This window comes from Misgurnus anguillicaudatus, chromosome 2, assembly GCF_027580225.2.
Source record: "Misgurnus anguillicaudatus chromosome 2, ASM2758022v2, whole genome shotgun sequence".
Taxonomy (NCBI): domain Eukaryota; kingdom Metazoa; phylum Chordata; class Actinopteri; order Cypriniformes; family Cobitidae; genus Misgurnus; species Misgurnus anguillicaudatus.
Genome location: NC_073338.2, coordinates 24,701,613 through 24,727,459, shown reverse-complemented (window position 1 = coordinate 24,727,459; position 25,847 = coordinate 24,701,613).

Sequence of the window (25,847 nt, the reverse complement as noted above, 5' to 3'; positions counted from 1 at the left end):
TACTAATACACACTTACACAACAAAGGAAATGTAAAACCGTGAATCGAACCATTGGTGCTCTTTAAGACAAAAATAGTTTACAACCAGGTACATCCTATACGTCACTGTAAATGCATCCACTATCTTATGCTTGTTGTTGCTAGGCAAGAATTAAGTAACACAGACCATTGAATGAGCCTATGCTTAATATGATGATGATGATATTATTATTACTGCTCTAATTATTAGTAGTATTAAAGGTGCTGTAGAATAGAAAATGTATTTACCTAGGCATGGCATATTGTGAGCCTCAAACACTATTGTGCATTAAGAAACAGCCAATAAGAGCAGAGCTCAACATTATTATCTTATTTATGACCCTTTGAATAAAGTTATAATAGACCATTTCATAAAGGGACAAATCTATGGTTCCCTTTCAGTCGGTCACTACGACGTCACGTCGTGACCGACGAATTGGGAACCGCTTCGCGGGTGACCTATCTGCTTCGAGAAACCTTTAAAACGCCAATGAACTTGGCATGCAGATAATTGCATCTGCCGGCGCCGCCCCGCCGCACAGCTATTTAATGAGCGGCAGGTGCAGTTATCAAATCAGCTTTTTAGCTTCGAAAGCTGGCAGACTGACTGCTCACGAGAAGCTACTCTCTGCTCTTTGGAGAACTCTGCGTGTTCGATTTGGTTGGGCAAAGGCATTTCAGCGGAGGCTCGCGGGTGTTCCACCTCTCTTTTTATTTTTTTGACTTTTTTCTCACTCTTAGTTGAGTGTGTGCGTAGCCGTTCCCCTGTGTGCTTCATCAACATCAGCACATTAAAAGAGTATTTCCTCTAAAAGAGTATTGCGGTGTTCTGCGTCTTTTTAAAGACAGCATTTCACTTGCACTGAGACGGGAGCGTCTTTTTAAAGATGTCTTTCCGTCCGTGTTTCTGGATGCGGCAAATGTATGGGTCCCCGGGTGGCCACGATCATTTTCTCTCGTGCGCAAGAGTGCATGCTGAGGCTGCGATCGTGGAGGGTTCATACTCCTAAGAGAGCATGAACCTCTTGGATGGCGGAGACGGGTTTCGTACCTCCGGGAACGTCACCCCCGTTTTTCCGTTGCGGAGCCCCGTTAAAGGTGCGGTGGCAAAACTCCGGAAATCTTATCTCCGTATAAACGGTGCTGAATCGGTTAGCTGGTTCGTCCAGTGACTCTCAGCACCCCCATCCACAGCCAGAGGTGCCGTAAGAGACGGGTGGCGCGTGTTCTACGCGCTCTCGTCCTCTTTCAGTCCTCACGAGGATTCTATGTCTGTCACAGCATCGGAGAGGGGGTCGTCTATTCGGTCGCCGACTCGGACCCACTCCCGCCTTCGGGTTGGGTAGGGGCTTCCGTGCTCGACCCCGAGTGGCGGCCATGTACGCTCGGGAGCGCGGAGACGGTTTGCGTGGAGCGGAGAGCTCCTCCCCCACCGCACCGTCCCGCCTAGATGATTGGCACTTCAGGACTGCAAGAACAGCCCCGACCTTCTGTGCCTTTCTTCCCGGGGTGCATGTTGGTTGACACGGTCGTGGAAAACTCGTTTTCCTCCCGGAACCGATCGTTCAGCCATCACCTCTCACCTCTCCTGACGGCGGGGCCGCTAAGGTTGCTGCTCCAAGAGACCAGCCTCCCCCCCCTCACAGACCCACGGGCTTGTGAGAGGCGGCCTCTGCCGTGCGCGCCATGGCGTGATGCAGGTCCGCCAGGCTAAGGCACTGAAGGATCTGCACAGGTGAGGTCACGGTCCGGCAACTAAAAAATCCTGTGTGGCTCTGATCTGGCGCTACGTGCGACTGGGTTCACCCCACAGGCCGCCGGACGTGCTATGCCCACCCCCGGTGGTCCAGGAACGCCATCTCTGGTTGTGTCTTGCGGGCATTAAGTAGGTCGTTAATAATCGTCCTAAATGTTCAATTTTAGACCAGCCATTTCGGCGACGCGGCTGAGAGTGTCCAACAATGATCGGCCGCTTTAGAGCAGACTGAGGCATCATGCCGCGTCGGAGCCTAGCTGCCCCCTCCGTTACGTCAGTATATTGGTCTGCTTTTCGCCGAGGGCGTCCTGCTACGGCTTTTTTTGTTCCTTCATCCCGGCAGCTCTGAGGAACCTGTCGTAAGCAGTACACCCGCCCACTCAGCCCGCTACAGAGGTGGAAAATGAAACTTAGCGGCTCTGAGTCGGGCGATCTAAAGATGGAGAGGATCGCTCTTCAGGAGATGGTGAAAGCATCATTCTCCCCCCCACCCCGGAGGAGGGCCGGGTGGGGAATCCTTGGTTTCGTTTTGTGTTCCGCCGACTTCAATCGGCACCCACTGACCTCAAAGAGCGAATTCCTCTTCTTTCTCCAGATCACCGGAGGCATATAGGAGTTTCGGACGGGCTCAAAACCCTAAGTTCTCCTCTTCCTCTTTCGCCAGCGGATGTATCGAGCGGGACATCTATAAAGGAGCCTTTGCTCAGCATCCATCAGCGGTTTCGGGTGAGTGTTTCATTACACACAACATCTCACAATGCGGCCAAAGAGCACGCGTCGTTGAGTTCCCCGTCTCCGCTCGCCACGGGTACACACATCGTGCCGGTAATTTCCTCTCGCTCGGTATCTGGGGGCCTGGGAAGAGCTTCCCAGCCCGTCGCGTTGGCTTTTACGCACGATCCGTCTCGGTTACGCATTCAATTTGCCCGGCTACCTTACAAATATTCAGGCATTCGCTTCACCACGGTGAAGGCTGTCGATGCGCACGTACTGCGTGCGGAGATTGCTGTCCTATTAGCGAAAGGACGCGATCCAGCCGGTCCCTCCAGCCGAGATAAATTCGGGGCTTTACAACCCTTCATTGTACCCAAGAAGAGTGGCGGGTTGCGTCCGATCCTAGATCTGCGCGTACTGAATCGAGAATTCACAGAATTCACATTCACAGAATGCTGTTCAAAATGTTTACGCAGAGGAGCATATTTTAATGCATCCGCCCATAGGATTGGTTCGCAGCCTTCAACCTGAATGACGCGTACTTTCATGTCTCCATACTCCCCCAACACAGGCCGTTTCTCCGCTTTGTGTTCGAGGGGAGGGCATATCAGTACAAAGTCTCACCGTTCGGGCTTTCTCTCTCTCTCTCTCCCTGTGTCTTCATGAAAGTTGCGGATGGCGCACTGCAGCCCCTGAGAGAGAGAGTGGTGTTTGCGTTTTGGCGTATTGGCTCATAATAGCTCAGTTTCGTCAGATGCTGTGCACACACATAGATAGTGTACTTAAACACCTCGCTCGTCTCGGTCTTCAGGCCAACTGGGGAAAGAGTAAACTTTGCCCCGTGCAGAGAATCTCTTTTCTCGGAAAGTAACGGGATTTGGTCGATTTAACAACACGTCTCATAGAAGCGCGTGTTCAGTCAATTCTGGCTTGCCTCAACATTTAAAGGCAGGGTTGCGGTTCCACTGAAATAATTTTAGAAACTTCTGGGGCATATGACAGCAGCCGCGGCCGTGACACCGCTCGGGCTGCTCCATATGAGACCGCTTCAGTGTTGGCTTTATGACCGAGTCCCGAGGAGAGCGTGGCTCACCGGCTTTCACAGTATTATAATTACATCGAGATGCCGTCACACTTTCACCCCGTGGTCAGACCCAGCGTTTCTCAGGGTGCGGGTGCCACTGAGAGGTCTCCAGGCATGCTATTGTTGGCAAAGATGCCTCTACCACGGGGTGGGCAGCCACGTACGGCGGGCTCGTCGCTTCGGGGGTCTATTCGACATTCCAGCGACATTAGCATAAATTGCCTCGAGCTGTGCACTATATATCTTGCGCTCGTCCGTTTCGTCAACGTGATTTGATGCTTAAGATGTAGTGCGCACCGACAACACTGCGGCTGTAGCGTATATCTATCGCCAAGGCGGTCTGCGCTCTCGTCACCTGTCGCATCTCGCCCGTCTCTCCTCCTCTGGAGTCAGAAGTATCTGAGGTCTCTTCGTGCCATTCACATGTCGGGGTCGCTGAACACAGCGGCAGTCGTGCTCTCACGAGCAGCGCGCTCCGGCAAGTGGCGACTCCACCCCCGGTCGGTTCAGCTGATTTGGAAATGTTTCGGCAGAGCGCAGTTAGATCTGTTGCTTCTTCAGAAACAACTCATTGTCGCCTGTTTTATTCATTATCCGAAGGAACACTCGGCGTGGATGCACTGGCACACGGCTGGCCGCGGGGTTTTCCCCAGTAAGCTTTATTGCGCAGACACTGTGCAAAGTCAGGGAGGACGAGGAGCGCATTCTATTAGTTGCGCCGTACCGGACAACTAGGAATTGGTTTTACAGAGTTCACTCTCCTCGCGACAGTCCCTCCCTGACTGACTCCTTGGCACATTATGGCACCCTCGCCCCGATCTGTGGAACCCCCATGTGTGGTCTTTGGACGGGGCGCGGAGGTTTTAGGTGGTTTACCCCAGGCGGTATCTAACACCATCGCTGCAGCGCGAGCACCGTCTATGAGACAGGCGTATACGCTGAAATGGAACCTGTTTGTTGTTTGGTGTACCTCTCAGCGAGAGGACCCCCGAGAATGCTCGATCAGTATTGTGCTTTCATATCTCCAGCACCGCTTGGAGAAGAGGCTGTCACCATCTACTATTAAAGTAGATATCGCGGCAATATCCGCGCATCACGCACCTATAGACGGGTAGATCTGTGGGTCAGCACGATCTGGTCATTAGGTTTTTAACAGGGGCACGGAGGCTGAATCCTTCGCGCCTCCCTCTATTCATCCTTGGGACTTGTCCATGGTGCTGAAAGTTCAGCACTGCCCTTTCGAGCCTCTGCTGACGGTGAGCGTCAAGTTTCTCACTATGAAAACTTTGACGCTCCTCGCATTGGCTTCTATTAAAAGGATAGGGGATTTTTATGCATTTTCGGTCAACGATTCGTGCCTTCAGTTCAGGCCGGCTGAATCCAGCGTTAAACTGAGACCCCGGCCGGGCTACGTGCCTAAAGTTCCCACCACTCCCTTTAGGGATCAAGTGGTGAACTTACAAGCACTGCCTTTGGAAGAGGCAGACCCAGCTATGGCTTTGTTATGTCCTGTACGTGCACTACGTGTGTATGTGAATCGCACTCAAAGCTTTCGGACCTCAGAGCAGCTCTTTGTCTGTTACGGTGGTCAGCAGAAAGGGAAAGCTGTCACTAAACAGAGGATGTCTCATTGGATTGTAGACACAATCGCCCTGAAATATGAGAAACAGGGCATTCCTTGCCCTTTTTGTTTGAGAGCCCATTCAACCAGAAGCGTGGCTTCATCTTGGGCTTTGGCTCGTGGTTCCTCGCTTTCAGATATTTGTAGAGCTGCTGGCTGGGTGACACCTAATACATTCACTAGATTCTACAGTGTTCGTGTTGAGCCGATCCTCTCGAGTTCTCTCGTCAGATCAGTGAGAACATCGAGGAACGGCTCCTGTGTCGGCTTGGAGCCTTTCTTTTTGGCTGCGCAGAAACCGCACCATTATGGAAGGCCATTAAGGCAAAAACGTTACAAAAAATGTTTTTTGTCTTTTCCACCGCTTGGTGACCGATGTTGCGGAGCATCGGCTGCCAGCCTCTCACTAGATGTATTCTTGACTATCTGGGTGAGGCTAGCGCCCACATTGCGCCCCCTAGTGGTTTCTTTGTGAGTATTTCCGTGGAAAGTTTATGATTTACCACGTTTCCCTTAGCGGAGTTCGTTCCGCGCCTCTCTAGTGTTGCTAAGAGAGTGTATTTTTATAGACCTCGTGTCTTTTTATCCATCACCTTAGTGGTAGACCCCTAGAGGGTTTTTCTTCCGCAGCGATCTTAGTCCCGCCTGACGAGTTCGCTTCCCAGTTCGCCTAGTCACTATCGTGGGTTAAGGAACAAGTAGTGACCGGCCTCTGCTTCAACCCCATTTCCGTTCCCTTAAAGAGGAGAGTCGGAGGGTTTATGCAGGCACTGGAAGGGTCAGCTTCAGTGGCGCTTTGGTAGGGATTCCCAATTCGTCGGTCACGACGTGACGTCGTAGTGACCGACTGAAAGGGAACGTCTCGGTTACATATGTAACCCTCGTTCCCTGAAGGAAGGGAACGGAGACGTCACGTCCCGTCGCCACAGTTTGCTGTTCCACTGCTGATATCGGCCGGACCCTTTTCTTCTGTCCAGCTTTCTCAGCAAAAAATAGCTGATTTGATAACTGCACCTGCCGCTCATTAAATAGCTGTGCGGCGGGGCGGCGCCGGCAGATGCAATTATCTGCATGCCAAGTTCATTGGCGTTTTAAAGGTTTCTCGAAGCAGATAGGTCACCCGCGAAGCGGTTCCCAATTCGTCGGTCACGACGTGACGTCTCCGTTCCCTTCCTTCAGGGAACGAGGGTTACATATGTAACCGAGACGTTTCTAAAAATGTTTACGCTTTTTTTACGCTTAATACAGCAACATACCTTCTATGTAGGTTTCAGAGAAAATGTACCATATTGTATCAATGCATTCGTTGGCACCTTTAAGAAAGATACACATTAAAGCTAAAGCACATGCTCACACTGTCACTGCAGAACATATAATATTCCTGTGTTAACATGCAAAGCTGATTTCCCAGTCTTAGCTGTACTGGTATCCTGGTTAAACTGCCAGATGGCTTCTCATCCTAAAAAAACTAGTTAATTGCCAAAGCAACTCAAACTTGCTAGAGCAGCTGATATTATGCAGACAGCTCTTTTCTGAGAGTCTCACGCTCACGACTGAATGAAACTTCTAGCCCTAAGACAACAACGCATTTAAAATGCCGACTTATTTTTTCTTTAATTTTAACCTGTATTCTCCAATAGCTACAAAACACCTATTCAAGCCTCTATCTGCAGATGATCACTTTGAGAGTTCAAAAGTGAACTATACAGCCCGAGGTGCTGGAATTAAAGTCAACAGTAACAGGTTTAGCATTCTCAAGAGGGCGAGCGTCGCACATATGGGATGAAGAGAACTGATAGATGCCTTCAAACCAAAGGAACAAATTATGCTACTGCATGCAGCGGGGAGTATGTTATTAAAGCACATCAATAAAAAATGAAAACCTTTGGGCCAGCTGTTACATTATGAGAGCATATGAAAACGTAACGTAAAAGATAGTTTGTGAGGAACTCAACAGACGGAGGAATTGCAATCGCTGTTTGTTTTATGCGCAGCCATGAGATCACTGTGGCGAATGGGATCACCAACAAAGATATATACTGTATGTATATATCTTTTTAAATACCGTAATGAAGCGTTCTTGTGTCTGCACAGTAAGGAGTGAGCAGATTTGTGTAGATGTCCCATGGTAGCGCAGGCTGCAGCGAGGGAAGGCTTTGATATCACAGCTTCAGATCTTTATTTACGACGAGGCATTGTGTGATGGTGGGACCTCCCGATGGGTTTCGTGTTTCACACTCTTTAATAAAATCCTGATGCGACTGAAAAAATTATACTAACAAATAAACATCTCGTGTTTGCCCTCCACATTACAGCTTGCCGAAAATCAAAATCATGATATATTAAGAGATACAGCAGGGACAGAGCTGATCTAAAAATTCCTCTTTCAGAGGATGATCAAACAAACAACATGATCTTTGAGGATGACTGTCTGGTTATATGATATTTAAGCTCAGATTTAAAGTCATGGACACCATCCACAGCATTAAAATCAACCACAGTTTAGGAGGAGATAGATAGAGAAGTGCTAATGCATTCCTTTAATTGATTTATTATTGCTTTATTTTACTACACTGTCAAATTAAAAAGCCTCTATCTTCCGATTCATGATTTTACATTTGCTTTGGTGTCTAAGTGTGTATTAGTACATGTTAATGATATGCAAAAGGTACAAACCTCAAAGTAAACGATGACACAAGTTATCATCTCCAACGTAAATCTCTTTTCTTGGACTACAAAGTAACGCGTTACTGTAATTGCACTAATTTTAGCAGTAATGGGCATGTAACATAGTATTTTTAAAAATCAAGAAACGCAAATGAGTTTGTTACTCGCGTTACTCTATTTTGTAAAAATTAACACTTGCGGACAAGACATTTCTGATCTGACGTCGCAGGACCGTGGCGGGCGGCGCAATGAATCATTAAACTTCATCATAGCCGACAGTGCGTATAGAATGAATGTGAATCTAAACGGTACAACCTTTGTTTAGAAATTGTGCACAAATCATAATCCATCTGGTCTCATGTTTGTAAATTATCTTTGCCAAGCAATCCCAGTATGACATCAACTTGCATTTGTAGTCCACAAAAGCAATACATCTGAGAAATGTTAATATATTTTTAGATGTTTACATCGGCCTTCATGGAAGAAAACGATCTGCGATTGTTGATTTCCAGTCAAATATTCACACTGCGCTGTAGAACCTTATTAAAACTCCATAGTATGTGTGAGTCCGCATTTCGTTTCAAAACAATCCACTCGCTCTGTGTCAGTCCGATAAAACAATCCACATACTCTTTTCTGATTAAATATCTTCCTTTAATTTTGTTTATCATTTAAATCAAACATAAAAATATACAAATATATGATCTTAAATATCACAGATGCGGTAAAGAAAACTGTGCGACTCTACTGTATTCCACTGTAGTCCTGCGCACTACCCGCTGCAAGCTTCACAGTCTCCAAATTCTTAAAGAGACAGTACACAATTTTTACACATTATATATTTTCAATGTAAACATAAAGAATATTTGTCTAAATGATTTAAATGATATACATAAATAAACTAAGCTTATATATTAAGATTTTTTTCTTTTTTATTTCAAAATGTACATGTACAAACAACAAGGCACCAAAGTTCAATGTACAATATACCTTCACATTACATTGTAGGGAACAGGCACATACCTCAAGTAAAAGGAAAACAAAATAAAACAAAACAACTTGTAAACAAACAACATTAAAATTTGAGAGCTAGGGCTTTTGATTTAGGTCATATTCTTTAATTATGGAGAAAATTTTAGTGGCATTCTTATTCTGCACAATAGTAAGGACTTTGGTAAAGAAAACAAAATCATTGTGAAATGTCTGAAATGTAGGTTTAACGTTCATATATTTTGATTTGTGTATGTAGAATTTTACCAGCATGAGTAAATTATTAATCAAGTATATTCATCAATGTTATTGTCCAAAATCAGTCCATATATAATGTCCTGTGAGGAAAATCTTTCAAGATGAGGTATTTTTTGGTGAAGCCAGTCATAAACATCCAGCCATAGTTTGTCAACATTGACACAGTAGTAAAATAAATGTTCAGTGTATTAATTATCATCACAAAATATACATGTATTAGTTACAATTCTAAATCCTTTTTTGTACAAATTCACTGGATTGATATACACCATTTAATATTTCAAAATGAATATCTTTCATTACATATTAAGATAATTTCTAACATAAATATTTCTGAATCTAAAGCAAAATAGGCTCCTACCGTATGTGATATATTATAGTCTTGCATGTAAAATAGCCCATCCACATAAGGAACTTTACTAAAATAATGCAGTACATAACCACTGTAGCCTACAGCCTATCATTTTATTGTTTGACTGTTCAGTACTGTTCATATACATTTAAAAAGCAGACATAAAAGTAACTTAAAAGTTACTTTCCCTAGTAACTAATTACATTTGATATACAGTAACTGATAGAGTAATTCAATAAACTAGTAACTGTAACTAATTACTAATTTTCAGTAACTTGCCAAACACTGGTGATGTAGACAAGAACGACATTATCATAATTCCTCCCACTTCGGACTCAGCCTGTAAGTTAACTCCTGTTAGCATTGCATTGTAAGCAAATCTTTTAAACATGGTAAGGAGCGTCACATTTCCTGCTGACGTCAGACAACCCAGTATCATGAAATTACGGAGTCTTGTAATGAATGTCACGTATTTGTCATATATTTGTCACTCAACTGTTTTGCCCTATTTTCAAACCACTGTCTCTTCGGTTTAGGGTTCATGCAAAAAGGCGGATAAACGTGCCACGAAAAAGACTCACAAAAGTACATGAATATAGGTACATAATTCCATGATACAGGGTTGCGTCAGAGGTATTCAGGCCAATCACAACGTACAAATTAGCTGGCCAATCAGGGACACAGCACATTTCAAATCGATTAGCTTTGTACAAAAATGTACGATATGTGAAAAATAATGTGTTTTTTAACCATACACCACGCAAACACATTGTATTGTACCAAATACACAAAATAATGTTGTTTTTAGCAATTAAATAGGTGCCCTTTAAGAAGAATAAACATTTAATGAAACAACTTACAGAAATTATTCATGTCTATGATGCATTTTGTTATCTGGTTATTTATTATTGGTATGATTGTTTTAATTAGATTTTTTTTATCAATACCTTTTACCTGGTATACATGTTTTATATGCTTTATTGTCATTCTGGTGTATGTAGAGAAATGCACCACAGGGTCACATGTTACATTATCAACAGAATTAATCAACATGGTAAAATGTAAAACAACTGTACATACATAAAGCAAACATGATTATGATGTGATAAGGAATAAAGTAAAAGACAATAAGACAACATTTGCGCCAAACATATTTAAAAACTATGTACAGAAGATGAATACTTAAGTTTATCCAAATTGCTTGGACAGTACATATATATTCCATCTCATTCCAAATGCTTGTACAGGACTAAACTACAGTACTGTATGATTATGTCCCAAGATGGTCTTAACAGTAAGGGCACAATATTGAATGCCTTTCATTTTCGTAGCATCAGAACAGTCTTAATGAATTCGTGACTGTTTCACAACCGGTGTGCAATATGATTTTTGTGATTCTGTTGATCTTTTTTTGAAAACACATCTCCAGCAGAGTACAATAAGCATTACCTCTTCTTTTATAAATAACAAAGCGATAGAAAACCGTCTTGCCCAAGGCTACAATATCAAAATACTGCTGACGGAGGCAACATGATTGATTTTTTAAAAAGATGATCTATCTTACGTCTTCCACCACTATTTTATAGATCATGCAGTATATAAGAGACCAAGAGCGATTAGACAAATGCAAAATAATAATTCATAACTGAGTTTTAGATTCATTCTTCTTTCTCCTTATGTAGTACTGATATGCTAATACATTTTGTTAATTGATAGTACTATAATTAATACTTTTAAATTATTTAGCAGTGCCCTCAGGTGGAAGATTTAATTACTACAAATGTGACTGATCCTGTACAAAGACACTTCAAATCTTCACTGTCTCCTACCTCAGGACTCATATTTTACATTGTTTTTATTAATAAAGCCAATCCATAAACCATTAACTTAATTACTTAAGATGCATATAAATTGCAGTAGTTTATCAGCTATTTAGTCTGGTTTCTAATTTTACCCTGCACAGATTTGTTTGTTTTTGTTTCAAAGATGAGGACCATGTCATGACTATGGTTACTTGCATTATTTGCATTTAGCATTGTTATTTCACAACCCACACTGCGGTACGAATGATTTGCACAATTTTCCAACATCTGCTCTTCTTCTTAGCAAAAGCAAGATGTTCTTGAAAATCAATAAAAGCAAATATTACATTAGTGCAATATTACACACAGCATAAATGCGTGTTTGCGCTCCTGTAATGAGCCATAGACGAGTGCTTTTACACTCAGTGACTGATCTTATAGACTTGAAGAATAGCTGTTTGGGTTGCATTCAAATACTGTAAATACGTTAAGATTCCTCTGAATTGCACAAACACACCACTTTAACCCACACAACAAAAGTAAGCATTTGCTTGTGATGTTTGCCATAAACTTGTCAATTCTAATAAGATGCATCTTACAAGCAATGTCTGTACGATAGCAAGTTGTCCTTTGGTGACTATAACGTATGAATGATGATTCTATAAACGCTGCCTTCTGCTATACATGACTGTTTTGCTTTCAAATAAGCTTTCCCGAACAGTACATTTCACACAAACTGTCAGAAAGAACAACTATTTAAAAACAACTTAACTCGATCTGAGTCCGCTTTTAATCACAACACAAAGCAAGCTGTTTATAGCTCACAAACACACTTGCTGCTTTTTAACAAAATCGAAACAGAAAGTCTCGCCTAGAAGAGTTCATTCTCTCTCTGCAGTTCTTCAATATCATTAATTGCCAGCAGAAAAGTCTTGGGAAGAGTATGAATGATAGAAACAGCATGCATAATTCAGAGTAATAGAGAGGAAAGAAGAAAGAGAGAGAGAGAGAGAGAAAGCAGGATGATCTGGTGAACAGAAGTGTGTCTGTATCAGCGTTCGGTGTTTGAAAGCGGAACAGCCGCAGTATGGAGGCAAAGCATAATTAGTTTGGGGAGATCTCAGCCTGTGGGGTAGGATTAAGGGGCAGACATTGAACTGGCAGTGGTGTGTTAGATTAGGACAGATGCATGAAGTTCTTCCTTCCAAATGTTTGATATTGTATCTAATGTCTAGATGAAAATGAATCTCCTTGATGGTGTTGGAAGTGACAGATGGGGATGTATGACTTCTCGAGTTTGATATGAGACGTATTGTAGTGAGAACAATCTGGAGCTTTGAGGTCAATCAGCTGATGTGGAAAACCCAAATTAATCACAGCTTACGATGCGACTCTGGTTTGAGTCTTTCTTTCACAGACTAATGCTGCATCCCATTCAATGGCAAATGTGGGAAAGTCATGTATTCTGATTCATGACGTCTCCAACTGAAGGCATTTCTCTGCCAGATGCACAAAGGCTGACGTATAAAGACAAAAAAATGTTAATACGATCATTAGCCTCGCTGTTCTTCAAAGTCTCCCTGTGGGGAAAATCAGGCTTCTATTGTTGTTTATATGTGTATGTGGGGTTTTTAATATGCTTTGAGACAAGCCATGTGCAACTTCATCATTCAACATCATTGCTGAGTAGCATACATTGAGTATTTTCTCCATTAAATTGGAGACAGCCTCATTCCCGCGGTTTAAAATCGCTTTGGTTTCCTACATCAGAACATAGATAATCATAGATCATAGAACATCATAGAAAATATGTATGGATGCTGCATAGACTCGGCGCTGAAACTCTGCTTCTGTGATGCTTACATGTGCTGCTCACACCTTTTAACATCAGCGCTAAAAGATTAGTGTCAATTCACATATGTATTGTGTGAAACTTGTGTCTTTTTTAAAAACACCCATTATTGAACCTCCTTTGGCAGCAACTACTTCAAGCACGCTCTTTCAATAGATCTGAATCAGACCTGCACATCGTTCAGAGAGATTTTTTTACCCATTCCCTTTACAAAACCACTTAAACCCAGACACATTTGTGGGATGTCTGGTTTGAACCACTCTCTTGAGGTCATTCCACAAGTTAAGGTCTGGGGTTTAGCTAGGCCAAATGACGCATTTTGTTTTGTCTGTGGTGGATTTACTTCAATGCTTAAGGTTATTGCTTGCTGCATCAACCAACTTCTACTGAGCTTCAACGGGCGGACAGCCACCCTGATTATCCTGTAGGATATTTTGTTAAATTTGGAAATTCATTTTTCCCTCAATGATGGCAAGTGGTCCAGGCCCTGAGGCAGCAAAGCATGCCCAAATCATGATGTTCCCTCCACCATACTTTACTGTTGGGATCATGCTTACGGCTGGTAAGCTGTGCCCTTTTTGTGCCATTATATTTTTCCAGAACTCATCTTTTGTTTCATCAGTCCATCCGTCCATATTTTCCCAGTAGCACTGGGGTTTGCAACCTTCAGGTCCTGCTTCTTAAGGACAGCAATCTTAAAATATTTGAGTGTCTGGTGGCACTTTACTTAAATGGGTGTTCATAAGACTGACATGACAACTTTATAAACATGACATGACACGTGTCGTGAACACGAAGGAGATTTTATGCACGTTTATGACAACTGTCATTTGTTCAGTTGTGTCATTTTTAATGCAAAGATGGCATTGTTTTAACTTGTCTTGACAACTTGACATTACCAAGAAAACATAACGGACAACTTTTTACCAGTGATTCAAAATAAATTTGTCATTAAAATGTAATTGTAAAGTGGTGTTAATACTCTGTCAAATAGTTTTATGACAGCGTTATGAATATTTTTCTTGGCCTCAACTACAGGGGTACAAATATAATTTGTCATTAAAATGTCATTAAGTGTTAATACTCTCTCAAACAGTTTTTAACAGCGTTATGAATATTTTTCTTAATCCAACTACAGTGGTACAAATATAATTTGTCATTAAAAATGTAATTAAGTGTTAATACTCTGTGAAATAGTTTTATAACAGCGTTATGAATATTTTTCTTGACCTCAACTACAGTGGTACAAATATAATTTGTTATTAAAAATGTCATTAAGTGTTAATACTACTGTTGTAGTCAAGAAACTTAAACAATGCCAACATCATATGCCAAACCTGAAAAACTGCATAAAATTAATGATAAAAATAAATTTGTGATGTGCCATCAGTTGTGGTCTTGACTGGTCTTAAAATAAAATTCAGAGTCCTCTTTGTCTGAGACCGAGACGAGAGTAAAAATGTGGTCGATTCCAAGACGAGACCAAGACCTTTAAAGACACACTATGCAGTTATTTTACCTTAATATAACAGCTTCAAAGTTATTTTGGTGGTAAACAAAGTCATAGTAAGGCGAATCATCCTCCTGTTGAAGCTTGGGAAGGACGCCGCTACCAAAACCAGCAATGCAAGCTTGAGAGAACCGCCCCTGACAAATATCGTGAGAATCACGACTTGCTTTACCGCAACGACGTCACACACGGTAGGCTTGTTCGACTTCGTGTGGCACTGCAAGAACCGACCGCCGGATGATGTCAAAGTACGCGAGAATGATCCGAGACGGCACTTTGACGTCATCTGGCTGTCGGTTCTTGCAGCGCTGCATGAAGTCGATCAAGCTTATAAAAACAACTGCACGCGCAAATTTAAGACGTGAGGCTAAATGATTTAAAAGTTAAGAAAGCGCGTTCGGAAGTGAGTAGGAAAAGGAAAAGAGAATCTGACCGCGTTAGGAACCGGAAAAGAGTCCCACTCGGTCAGGTTTTTACTCGTTGGCGTGAGCTAAAAGACAGCACTGGATGGGATGCTGATCTGGCGATCTTGTTGATGGACTAGTAAGTAAATCTCTCATTTGTAAACTTGTTTGCGGTCTTTGTTGTATGTTGTTGCGCTTGCTTGTAGTATGTCATGCGATTATCGTGACAACAGTTGTCAATATCTCACATAATTATCAGGACATATATAAGCCTAGAGGTTGTAAATAGTGTAAACATGCACAATTTGCAAACTATTATGATAAATAGCAATAATCATGTATAGTGACATTATAACAAACAATGTTATGAAATAATGCAACATACACAATTAACTTTGTCATGGCATTTTGTAATGTTTACTTGTGATTTAGCTGCAATCATGTAAAAACATTATAAGCTAGCAAATGCGGTATTTTATTATTATATGCACTTTACACTTGGAATAAACTTCTTATTATCCTATTACCATCATCTGTAGTTTAGTAGACTATGCAGTAGCCTAATATTTGTATGAAATTGTGAAACATTACCTGGTCATTATCTTTGGAGTACTAGAGTGGGAAATTGCGACAGTTGCAAGTATTCTCCAGCGACTCTAGGGGTCGCTGTTTGACAAAAACGCCGAATTGCATAGAGCGGCTTTAAAAAGTGGTCAAGACTGAGGCCGGTCTCGAGAACTACAACACTAGTTAATACTCTGTCAAATAGTTTTATGACAGCGTTATGAATATTTTTCTTGACCTCGACTACAGTGGTACAAATGTAATTTGTCATTAAAAATGTAATTAAGTGTTAATACTCTGTTAAATAGTTTTATAACAACATCGTGAATATTCTTCGCTCAGTTCATAATGTTTGTTTTTAAGTTTCCTCCAGGTGTTAGATATATAAAGTCAATCATCCAATAATACTAATCAAAATTTATAAAATAATATTTATTGCATTTGAAGACTGATTTACCTCAAATTAAATGAAAACAGTAAAATATTGGGTTAAGACATTAATTAATTAAATGTTTTGTTAGTTTTTTCTTCTATGTCAAAAAATGTAAGGAACAACAAGTTATGTTAGTTGTCAGTTTTTTTTTTTTATTTATTGTATACATAAATTTAAGTATAATCTTTTGATGTGTCTGTTCCATTTTGTCAAGGTATTTAAAATAATTTGGCATAGTATTAACACTTAATGACATTTTAATGACAAGTTCAATTTGTACCACTGCAGTTGAGGTCATTAAATATATTCATGATGCTGTTATAAAACTATATGACAGAGTATTAACACTTAATGACATTTAAATGACAGTTTAATTTAATGTGAACCCATGAAGCTAGGTAGTTTCTTAAGTTTGATAATTATTCTGCTATATGTTTATGACAGATTTATGACATAAGTTGTGATGTGATGTACTGGTTTATGTCAAGTTGTCATAACAAAGATCAATGTCATCTTTGCATTAAAAAAGCCATAATTGAACAAATGACTCTTAACGACAGTTTTCATACAAGTGCATCAAATCTCCTTCATGTTCATGACACATGTCATGTCATGAATATGAAGGTGCCGTGTCTTATGCACACCCCTTCAAGTAAAGTGTTACCGAGTGTCTTTTAATCAATCAAAGTTGCACTAAAACACACATTTAAACTGATTTTATTAATTGGACTCCAGTTTGCCAGATTTGACACAAATTAGCTTTCATTAAAATAATTAGTTTATGGTTCACTTACAAGTTTCTTCAGCACTGTGAATGTTTAATGGGTTTTCAACAAAAAAGATACTAGAATTATTTGTGTGTTTTCAGCTTATGCACATTGTGTTTGTCTATTGTTGTGACCTAGATGAGGATCAAATAATTTTATGGCAAATCACTATAGAAAACATGTTCATTCCTAGTCTATGGTCTGAGCTGTGCAATGAAATAGAGGCAAGACTAGTTTGCATATTCATAGATCCGTGTCTACTAAATGAGGCAGATGTGTAGAGTTACATTCAAGCTGTTTTAAAGCATTAAGAAGTTACTGTGAACTATCCCTTTAATACAACTTTTTTTTGGGGTGCCTTTACCACGCAGTCACACAGTATTACAATTCGGAATTTTATCACACAGATGGAAAATATGAAATTTCAACAACTTCCTGAGCATCAGCCTCAACCAATCTGATCATTTGTCCAGGTGCAATGTGAAGAGAACTCTTGAAATACACACTGTTCACAGTACAGTATATTAAATCTATCGTCTCTGACTGATATGTCTGACAGATGGAATTGACATGTTTCAACCTCTGAAATGGAGTTTTGTTTCATTGCTGGATCCTGACAGCAGACTATTTTTGAAAGCCGTGGTGGGAAAACGAACAGACAGGGAGAAGAACATGTCTCATTACATGTGAAATGTACAGTGCGTGGTTCCCTGGTTCTCCAGCTCCCCACGTCCAGTTGTGTGATATTGGTAATTGACCAGCCTCACAATTGCTAACAATTGAAGGAGCAAAATATAATTGGAAAAGGAACAGCTAGATGTAAACAAGTCAATAACTTGTCACACAAGCTACCTGTGTGTCGCTAATGCGCAATGCTTAATTGGCCCGGTACTGTAGAACCCTGAGCATTTGCCAATATTTCACAATACAAGCGTGTTGCTAGCATTTATTCTTGACATCCAGCTGTTCTCAGAAGGTAACCAGATGGTAAAAACAGACTAATAATATTAACCTGCAGGGGAAGAATTCAATGAAAATCTCTCATTGGTTCAGCTCTTCTGTAATTAATTCTTTGAAGTCTTGACATCTGCAAAACAACAGTGTTCTTCTACACAGTACCAGCTACAGTGCAAATTAATGTTTTTTATTGCTACTTTTATAGTTGCTGCAATGTTTAACAGCCTATACACGGGCAGCTATGTTTTATTTAGGGCTGGGCATAGATTAATCTAGATTAATCTCATACAAAAAAAGTCATTTTTTGCATAATATACGATTTTGTGACGTGCGTAAATATTATGTATATTTAAACACACACACATACATATATATATATATACATTTAGGATTTTTTTTATTTAAATATCATTTTTTAATTTATATATAATTTAAAATATATACATACACATGTAAATGTTTCTTAAATACATACATGAATGTGAGTGTATTTATATATACACAATAATTACACACAGCACAAACTAATATGTTATTAAAAAAAAATACTTTTATTTTGTATGAGATTAATCTAGCCAGCGCAACTGGCTTTTAAAGGTGATGAGAATTGAGACTCTCATTGGTTTATTGCACGTTACGCCCAAAATCCCATTACTCATTTAAAAAATAGGACCAACCCTTTTCGACCATGTGCTCGGCGCACAAACCATTTTTCCCGTCGTTCAATTAGCAAAAGTGGAATCGGACACGCCCATTTAGATGTTGCGCTGTGCGCTTTAGACAACATGCTTAGATCGCTAAAATAGGGCCCATAATGTTTTAAAAAATTACACATGATGTGTTAAAGAGCATAACACAAACAAATCTGTAAAAAATTAACACCTCATTTTTTTCAAATTTAGGCTAAAATTTACAATCTCATAAAAGAGGAATTGTGTCCCTGTAGTGAACACAATTGACGATGAAATGCACCAGATAGAGCTGAGCCCTGAGTTTACACCCCCTGTTTACTTTAATTTCACATCATTTAAATGCCATTTTGTCCTGTTACTATCTCGCTCTTCACACCTGGACAGTGCTGCTATGTGCAGAGGATGTCTCTCCATGGAGATTTATTATGAAATGAATGAATTCATTGCATTCAATGTAACATAGCATGGTTATCAAAACAATCTGGAAAACAAAACATCAGTATCACAATTACTATGTCAGGTGTCATGCACCATTAGGTTGAATACCGTTTCAGAAAGTGTCTACTATATCTGTTATTCTCATGTAACACATTCAGATATCAGCATAGACTAATAGTATTTAAATTGTGATTGATTTATAAAGATATTGTTGTTGAAATAAAGGAAAAATTTAATTAGTTAACCAATTTATGCATATACTGAAAAAATCTGTATCACACCACAATAGACATAAAAAACACAATACATACTGTGGTATACAGTGCACAGCACATATTAAACCACGAGGTGATTTATAGAAAACACAGGGCATATAAATGATAATCTGTGATTATCTAAAATGAATATCGATTTGAATAACAGTACTTAACTGTATATATTTTTTTTAAAAAGCGGTGCAGTATTTTTAGTGTTAATCCTCATCCCATACCAGCTTATTATGAATAGATATCTCTATTATTATATATTTGTTCGACCAACAGAAGAGAAAGGGGGTGTTTAAATCACGTTTGCCAATTCATTTGGTGACACTAGAGGTGCAGAAATTACTTTTATGGATGGCATCATCTATTCTCATTACTTGCTATCACTACATTATTTCTATCATCAGATGACCCATGACATTTTAGAAACTGACTCTCACTATGTCAAAATTCTCCCAAAATGGTGATGCAATATGAAAACAACACTCTTAGAGCTTTCCAGTGATATATAGTTTGTCAAGATTGTTTAGGTTTAGAATAGGGTATTACTGTTACAAATATATAATAACAACGTGGACCCACCTGTGGCATTTTAGAAAATGGCTCTTCCTATGTACTCCTCATCCTACACCAGCTTATTATGAATAGACATCTCTATCAATATTGCTCCGCTGATAACGTTTGAGATATATTTGTTCGACCAACAGAAGAGAAGAGGTGTTTAAATAACGTTTGCCAATTCATTTGGTGACACTAGAGGTGCAGAAATTACTTTTAATTATTCTAATTACATGCTACAACAAGAAAAGCAAAGCAAATTAAATGCACTTCTGACTTACCATAAACTAAACAGCTTTCAATAAAATGAAATAATGCAATGACCCTTTTAAACTCGCCAGCATACTTTGTCTTTTAAACCTCAATCATTAGCTTAGACTATCTTGAAACTAAAATACTTTTCTTCTGTCCGGAAGGTTGTTTACTCAAAAAAGAAAAAGTGAAGTCAATAATGTCTTTATTGGGCTAGAGCTCAAGGTTACATAGAAAAGATCAAGGATGGAGTTTAGCATCAACCTATCGTACAGGCTGCTGAGTCCTTCACGCACGCGGTCCCTAAACAATACAGCACTTAGCGAGTCGATAAAACCCCTTTCTGAGAAACGGAGAAATCTCAACTTTGAAAATGGCCCTTGATATTATATATTTACCGCTCCTAAGCATTGTAACTCTGAGTAACAGATGTTGCCGATATGATACACGCTGTTAAAGGGATCCAAAGGGCCCTGCTTTTTTAAGCATGACAATAGGCTCACATGCATCCTCAGCTTGTTATTTAGGTCTGATGTAGCTCTGGTGTATTTTTCCGGGCTGCTGCAAAATTCAGATAACATGACACAAAGTTCATTAACAAATAATTAGAGAGTCATGCTGTGTTTAAACACAATTCATTCCAGTGCAGCTGCTGTTGAAAAGCAGACTGCTGAAACAACCTTGAGAAAGCCGAAAAGAAATAAGGATGGTAATAAATTGGGTATGGTAAATCATGTTGCCTACAGTGTTCTTGATACTGTACATTTAATCTATGTATGGCCATTTCAATGGCAAGAATTATATTATTTGAATGCAAACACTGAGTATAATACTAAAGAACCTCATGCATTATTTGGTTATTACACAGCTATACTTTATACTACCAGTTATGCAGGATGTTATTAATTAGGTGCATTTAACACATGTTAGACATTTTACAAATACATTGCTTTCAATGTAGCAGGTGAAAATATTAAAATAAATTGTTATAGCAGTTTACATTTATTTTAATAAATAAAAATAAATCCATAACATATTCATTTTATAATACATTATTGTTTCACAAAAGTAATAATGCAAACATAAAGCCATAAGTCTCAAGTAGTTCAGATTCAAATTTCATGTTAAAATCACAAAAAAATGAGGTTTGTGTCACACTTTTAGTAGTTTTACCAACAACGACCACTATGTGTCAACAGTTTGCTGCATACTCTTGTCACAAATTAATAAATTACTGTCACTGCATAATAATTACTGCAAAAAGTATGAAAACTACAATTGTAGAGCTTTCCAGCAATATATCGTCGCTGTCTGATGAAAATCACGTATATCCATTTTGCAGATTTTACGACGGATTGAATGTCCAGGTTCATTTCCGTATACAGTATGCTTCACATATCTAAATGGCCAATGAAAAGTTGTGAAATCATGTCATCTGATTTTCACGTATATCCATTTGGTGTCAAAGCTGTCAATCACGCTGCGTATCTCCCGCCCGGTGAAAGCATCTTGCTGGTCTCGTGAAGTTTCATCGAAGCTCAGCACTGGATAGGCAAATAAACATAGACAATGACTTTCCTTTATCAAGGTAAACGTTTCCCCCTGACGCCATACGTATGTTTAGGAGTGACAAAATTACGGTAGGACTGTTCAAACAAAGTATCTGTCTAGCATTTGTGTTATTTACACTGGGGACGCTTTTGGAAAGCATGTGGTTAAAATGTTCTAAAAAATCAAGCGATGCTTAAGACTGGTTTTGTGGTCCAGGGTCACATATGTTGCGTTGTATGCTTATGGTGTGTTTTCTTTTACATATGTTATGAAATTAACTGTAATCATTGACTAAACGCGCTGTTGTTTTCTACGGTATGGTGCTTTGGCACTGTTCGGTTGAGCTGGTGTTGCATGTGTGCAGTCGACATTGATGAGGGTTTTATGCTGAGTATTTTCTTGTTGTTGACTGGCCTACGCTATGCCCATTTTTGATGCGCCGTTATACAATTTGTTCCTGTCCTGCAGTAATGTTTTTTATTTGATCTTTTGTCCCCACCACTTTTCAACTCAAACTGACGCCCCTGCTGTCTATCATCATCATGTCAGTGTATTGATTCTTTGTCCCTTCATAGTTTGCAAGAGACATTTAATAAATTTATAATTAATATTAAATAAACTAAACATATTTAATAAACTAACTTACTATGTCATTCCTTTACCAAAATGGTGCTGATAAATGAAAACTACTCTTAAAGGGGGAAAAATAGGATTTACCCCCATCTAGTGGTGAAATTGTATTTTGCATTCATATGAATCGTGCTCTCTAGCGCCTCGCCTTTCCAAATGCATGTTGCAACTACGGTAGCCGTTATGTAATCACTGATCTCCTTGTCCGTTGCAGCTGGTTCACGTGTTCTGAATGTAAACGCGTTTTGGAAACGTGTCGGTAAGGCTAGTGCTTTTTGTTCCTCTCTGCTATTATAGTTTATCAATACGGCAGAACGACATGGAAGCCTCCTTGGACTTAAAAGTCAGATCACTGGCAGTGGTCATTTGACACCAACGAGGACATATTTATGAATAAAGACATTGATTTTGATTAATAAAACACTTAAAATCCTACTTGCAGTCCCTTTAAACCTTTAAACAATTTCTAGTTTGTCATGATTGGATAATAATTCACATGCAAAACACTGAAGTAAATGTAGGCGTCCCGCTGGCAGAACAGTGTCATTTCGCAGGATATAAATGTTTTGAGGCACACTCTCTTCATAAATGAATCAATTGCTCTCCCAAAATCATTTATTTAATAAAACACTGTTGAAATATGTATTCTAGAGGCTTAGACCTTTCCAACAATATATAGTTTGTTGTAATAGACATAAAATATTAAAGTAAACGTAGGTGTCCCGCTCACAGGACAGTGGCACTTAACGGGTTAAACATAAAAACAACATTTTATTTACTTTTTCTGTGTTCTGCGTTGGACCCAAGGGTTTCTACTGAGCTTCCTCCATTTTCAAAATTTGCCCTTAATTAAGCATAACAACAGAATAAATAAAGCAATTCACGTCAGAATATGAAATGCATTGAGCACCCAGTGAGTTTCCTTGATGCTCAGGAGAACCTAATCACACACTTACAGCACTAAGGTTACTTAGCAACCATTGAAAAGAAACAATTCACTGCCCATGGCATTTATACATGCCATTAATGTTGTCTTGGACATATACGTGATCAGAATATAAAATCAGACGGGTCATTTGCATCAGCATTTGACTTATTGCTGATCAGATAAATCTATACCAGAAGGTCAAAGCTCGTGTACACAAAGAATTAAAGCTTTGAGGCGTCTACACTAACTGTATGAGTATGCACTTTACTCCACTGTCCCGTAAACAATGTAACTACTGTCACCCTCAATGCACATACATACTGTAGACCCAGTGGTGGACACAGCTGGTGCACAGGGTTTTCATTTCAAAGCAACAATTGGGATTTCCAATTTTCACCTGACACATTGTGCCAGTCTTGACTGAAGGTTAGAATTAAAGTTGCTTGTGACAAGCTTGTCAGATGTCTGTCTGGTGGGTTTTTGACAAATCTCAAGTCATCTAGACCTTAATTTTTGTACTGTCGACAGGTTTATAGTCTTATATTTTATATGCTTTTAAAGTTAAGTGTATTAATAATTACACACCTTCCTGTAACAAATGAATGATTGTTAATGTCTGATGTTTATGCTGTTTGAAAAAGCATTTTGGTGACTGCACAAAAATTGCGTTTTCACACTCTGTGCTCAGCTAAAATCTTTCCATTTAATGCCAAGATGTCCCAGTTACGGTATCCTTTGAAGGAATGAATGTTACATTTTGTATTGCAGGGCAATATCAAAAGAAAATTTTACAGACATTAAATTCTGCTGGCAAGCCTCTCCGGCAGACTCCATTGCTCTGAAAACTCTCTATTAAGCCAGGCACTCTGCCTCTCTCTCTCTCTCTCTCTCTCTCTCTCTCTCTCTCTCTCTCTCTCTCTCTCTCTCTCTCTCTCTCTCTCTCTCTCTCTCTCTCTCTCTCTCGTACTTTCCTTTCATTTCTCTTTCCCCACACACACTGTTGAAAAACGTAGGTAGGACGTAAGTGCCTCTAATGAAATTGTAAACAGACCACTGATTGGCTACCTCAATTACGATTTCCCATTAACCATCAAATTGCTGGCCAGGCTATGTTTACAAAATTATTTCCTTTTTCACAACAGTGAAATAAAAGTAACATTACCTAAACAACTAATTTTCATGACACTTTTTGATGCAGCACGTACGTTTTTCATATTAAAGTTGTGTAAATAAATTCAAATCAAATCATTTTATTTACAACTCTAATGTATGCAGTGTTTAACCATTTATGGTTTTGAATCTGTAAATGAGCAGCTGTCTGAGGCTGGCACCTATGATTGCAATTTTTTCTGTTGTTTAACATGCTGATTCTCCATAATGGGGTAATTGCATTAAAATGTGCAATTTATATATATTATTTATATATTTAAAAAATCAAGCTGGGTTTATTTCATACTGAACCAATCCGCTCTGCTCTATCTTTAAAGAGATGTTTTAAAGCAACACTATGTAGTTTCCATGTAAAAATGACTTACAGCTCCCCCATTTGGTCAGAGTCCAGTAAAAACAGTCCATTATTATAGCTTGAATTTTACAAATCCTAAATTCAGAAAAGCTGAGGGGTTGCAGATATAGGAAGTGCAACACAGAAAGTGCGTGGCTAAGGCTGGGTACACACTAAAAGATAATCGGGCTGATTTTGGGCCGATTTCCCCCCTTCCGACAATCCTAGCTATGTCCCGAGTAAAGCGATGGTTCTACAGATTATTTTATCAGATTGTCCCTTCGTGTGAGGTGTGTTTAGAGTGTCCGAACCTACTCGGAAGAACGTCTGAACCGTGCCGATCGCGAATCAACATATTGAATATTTACGATCAGAAAATGTGTGTGTGGTGAATCCCGAGGACAAACGCGAGCACGCTATTGAGATTATCAAGTGAAATGAAACCATATCCAATCAGAAAGCGAGATGAGGGAAGACGGAAGCAGTCATTGCGCAGCACAAAGACCGCTTCTCAATCCGTAGGTCGCATTTCCATGCTGCATATACGTCACCAAGACTGTCTTATTTCAGAATAAGAGTTATAAAATTGACTATTATTCCTAGTTTATCATATATTTATTTATGACTTGCGAATGTAATGCTCAGTTAACTTGAATAAACCAGGTTTTATTATGTATGCAGCCTGCATATGCGACCTCCGCAGGCTACAGCCTTCAGATTGAGAAACGGCCAAAGTGAAGTTGATGTGGACATCAGAGATGGAGGATCAGCTTGTTGATTTGTGGCAACAGCACGAATGTTTATACGTGTCTTGTAAAAATTTTTCCAAGCACTATCATTCTAATGTCTTCCTGCATATCGTCCGCCATGCTTATTCTTAAATCTCGTGAGATTTCCTGTGTTCACAGTCGAGACTCTGGTTAAAAATCTGTTTGATTGTGTGTGGTGTGCTGTCTTTGACACATCATGGCAAACCACACACTATAGGAGCAAAACGGTTAAATCTAAGATTTTGTATCCTCATGTTTGTGGTCTATCACATTTTTTAAATCTTATAAGATGTAAAAAATCTTTTGGTGTGTACCCAGCATTAGAGAGAATGGTACTCATGAACTGGAGATATAATAAGGTTTTCTATTACCATTGTGAGGATTGTGGTGTGGAGCAGAGCACTTAACCCCGGGATGCTGCTCATGCAATTAGTGTAATGTAAGTCACTTTAAATGAAAATGTCCTGCTAACAAAGTAATTACGTCACGGCGAGAGTTGTTGGAACGGTTGA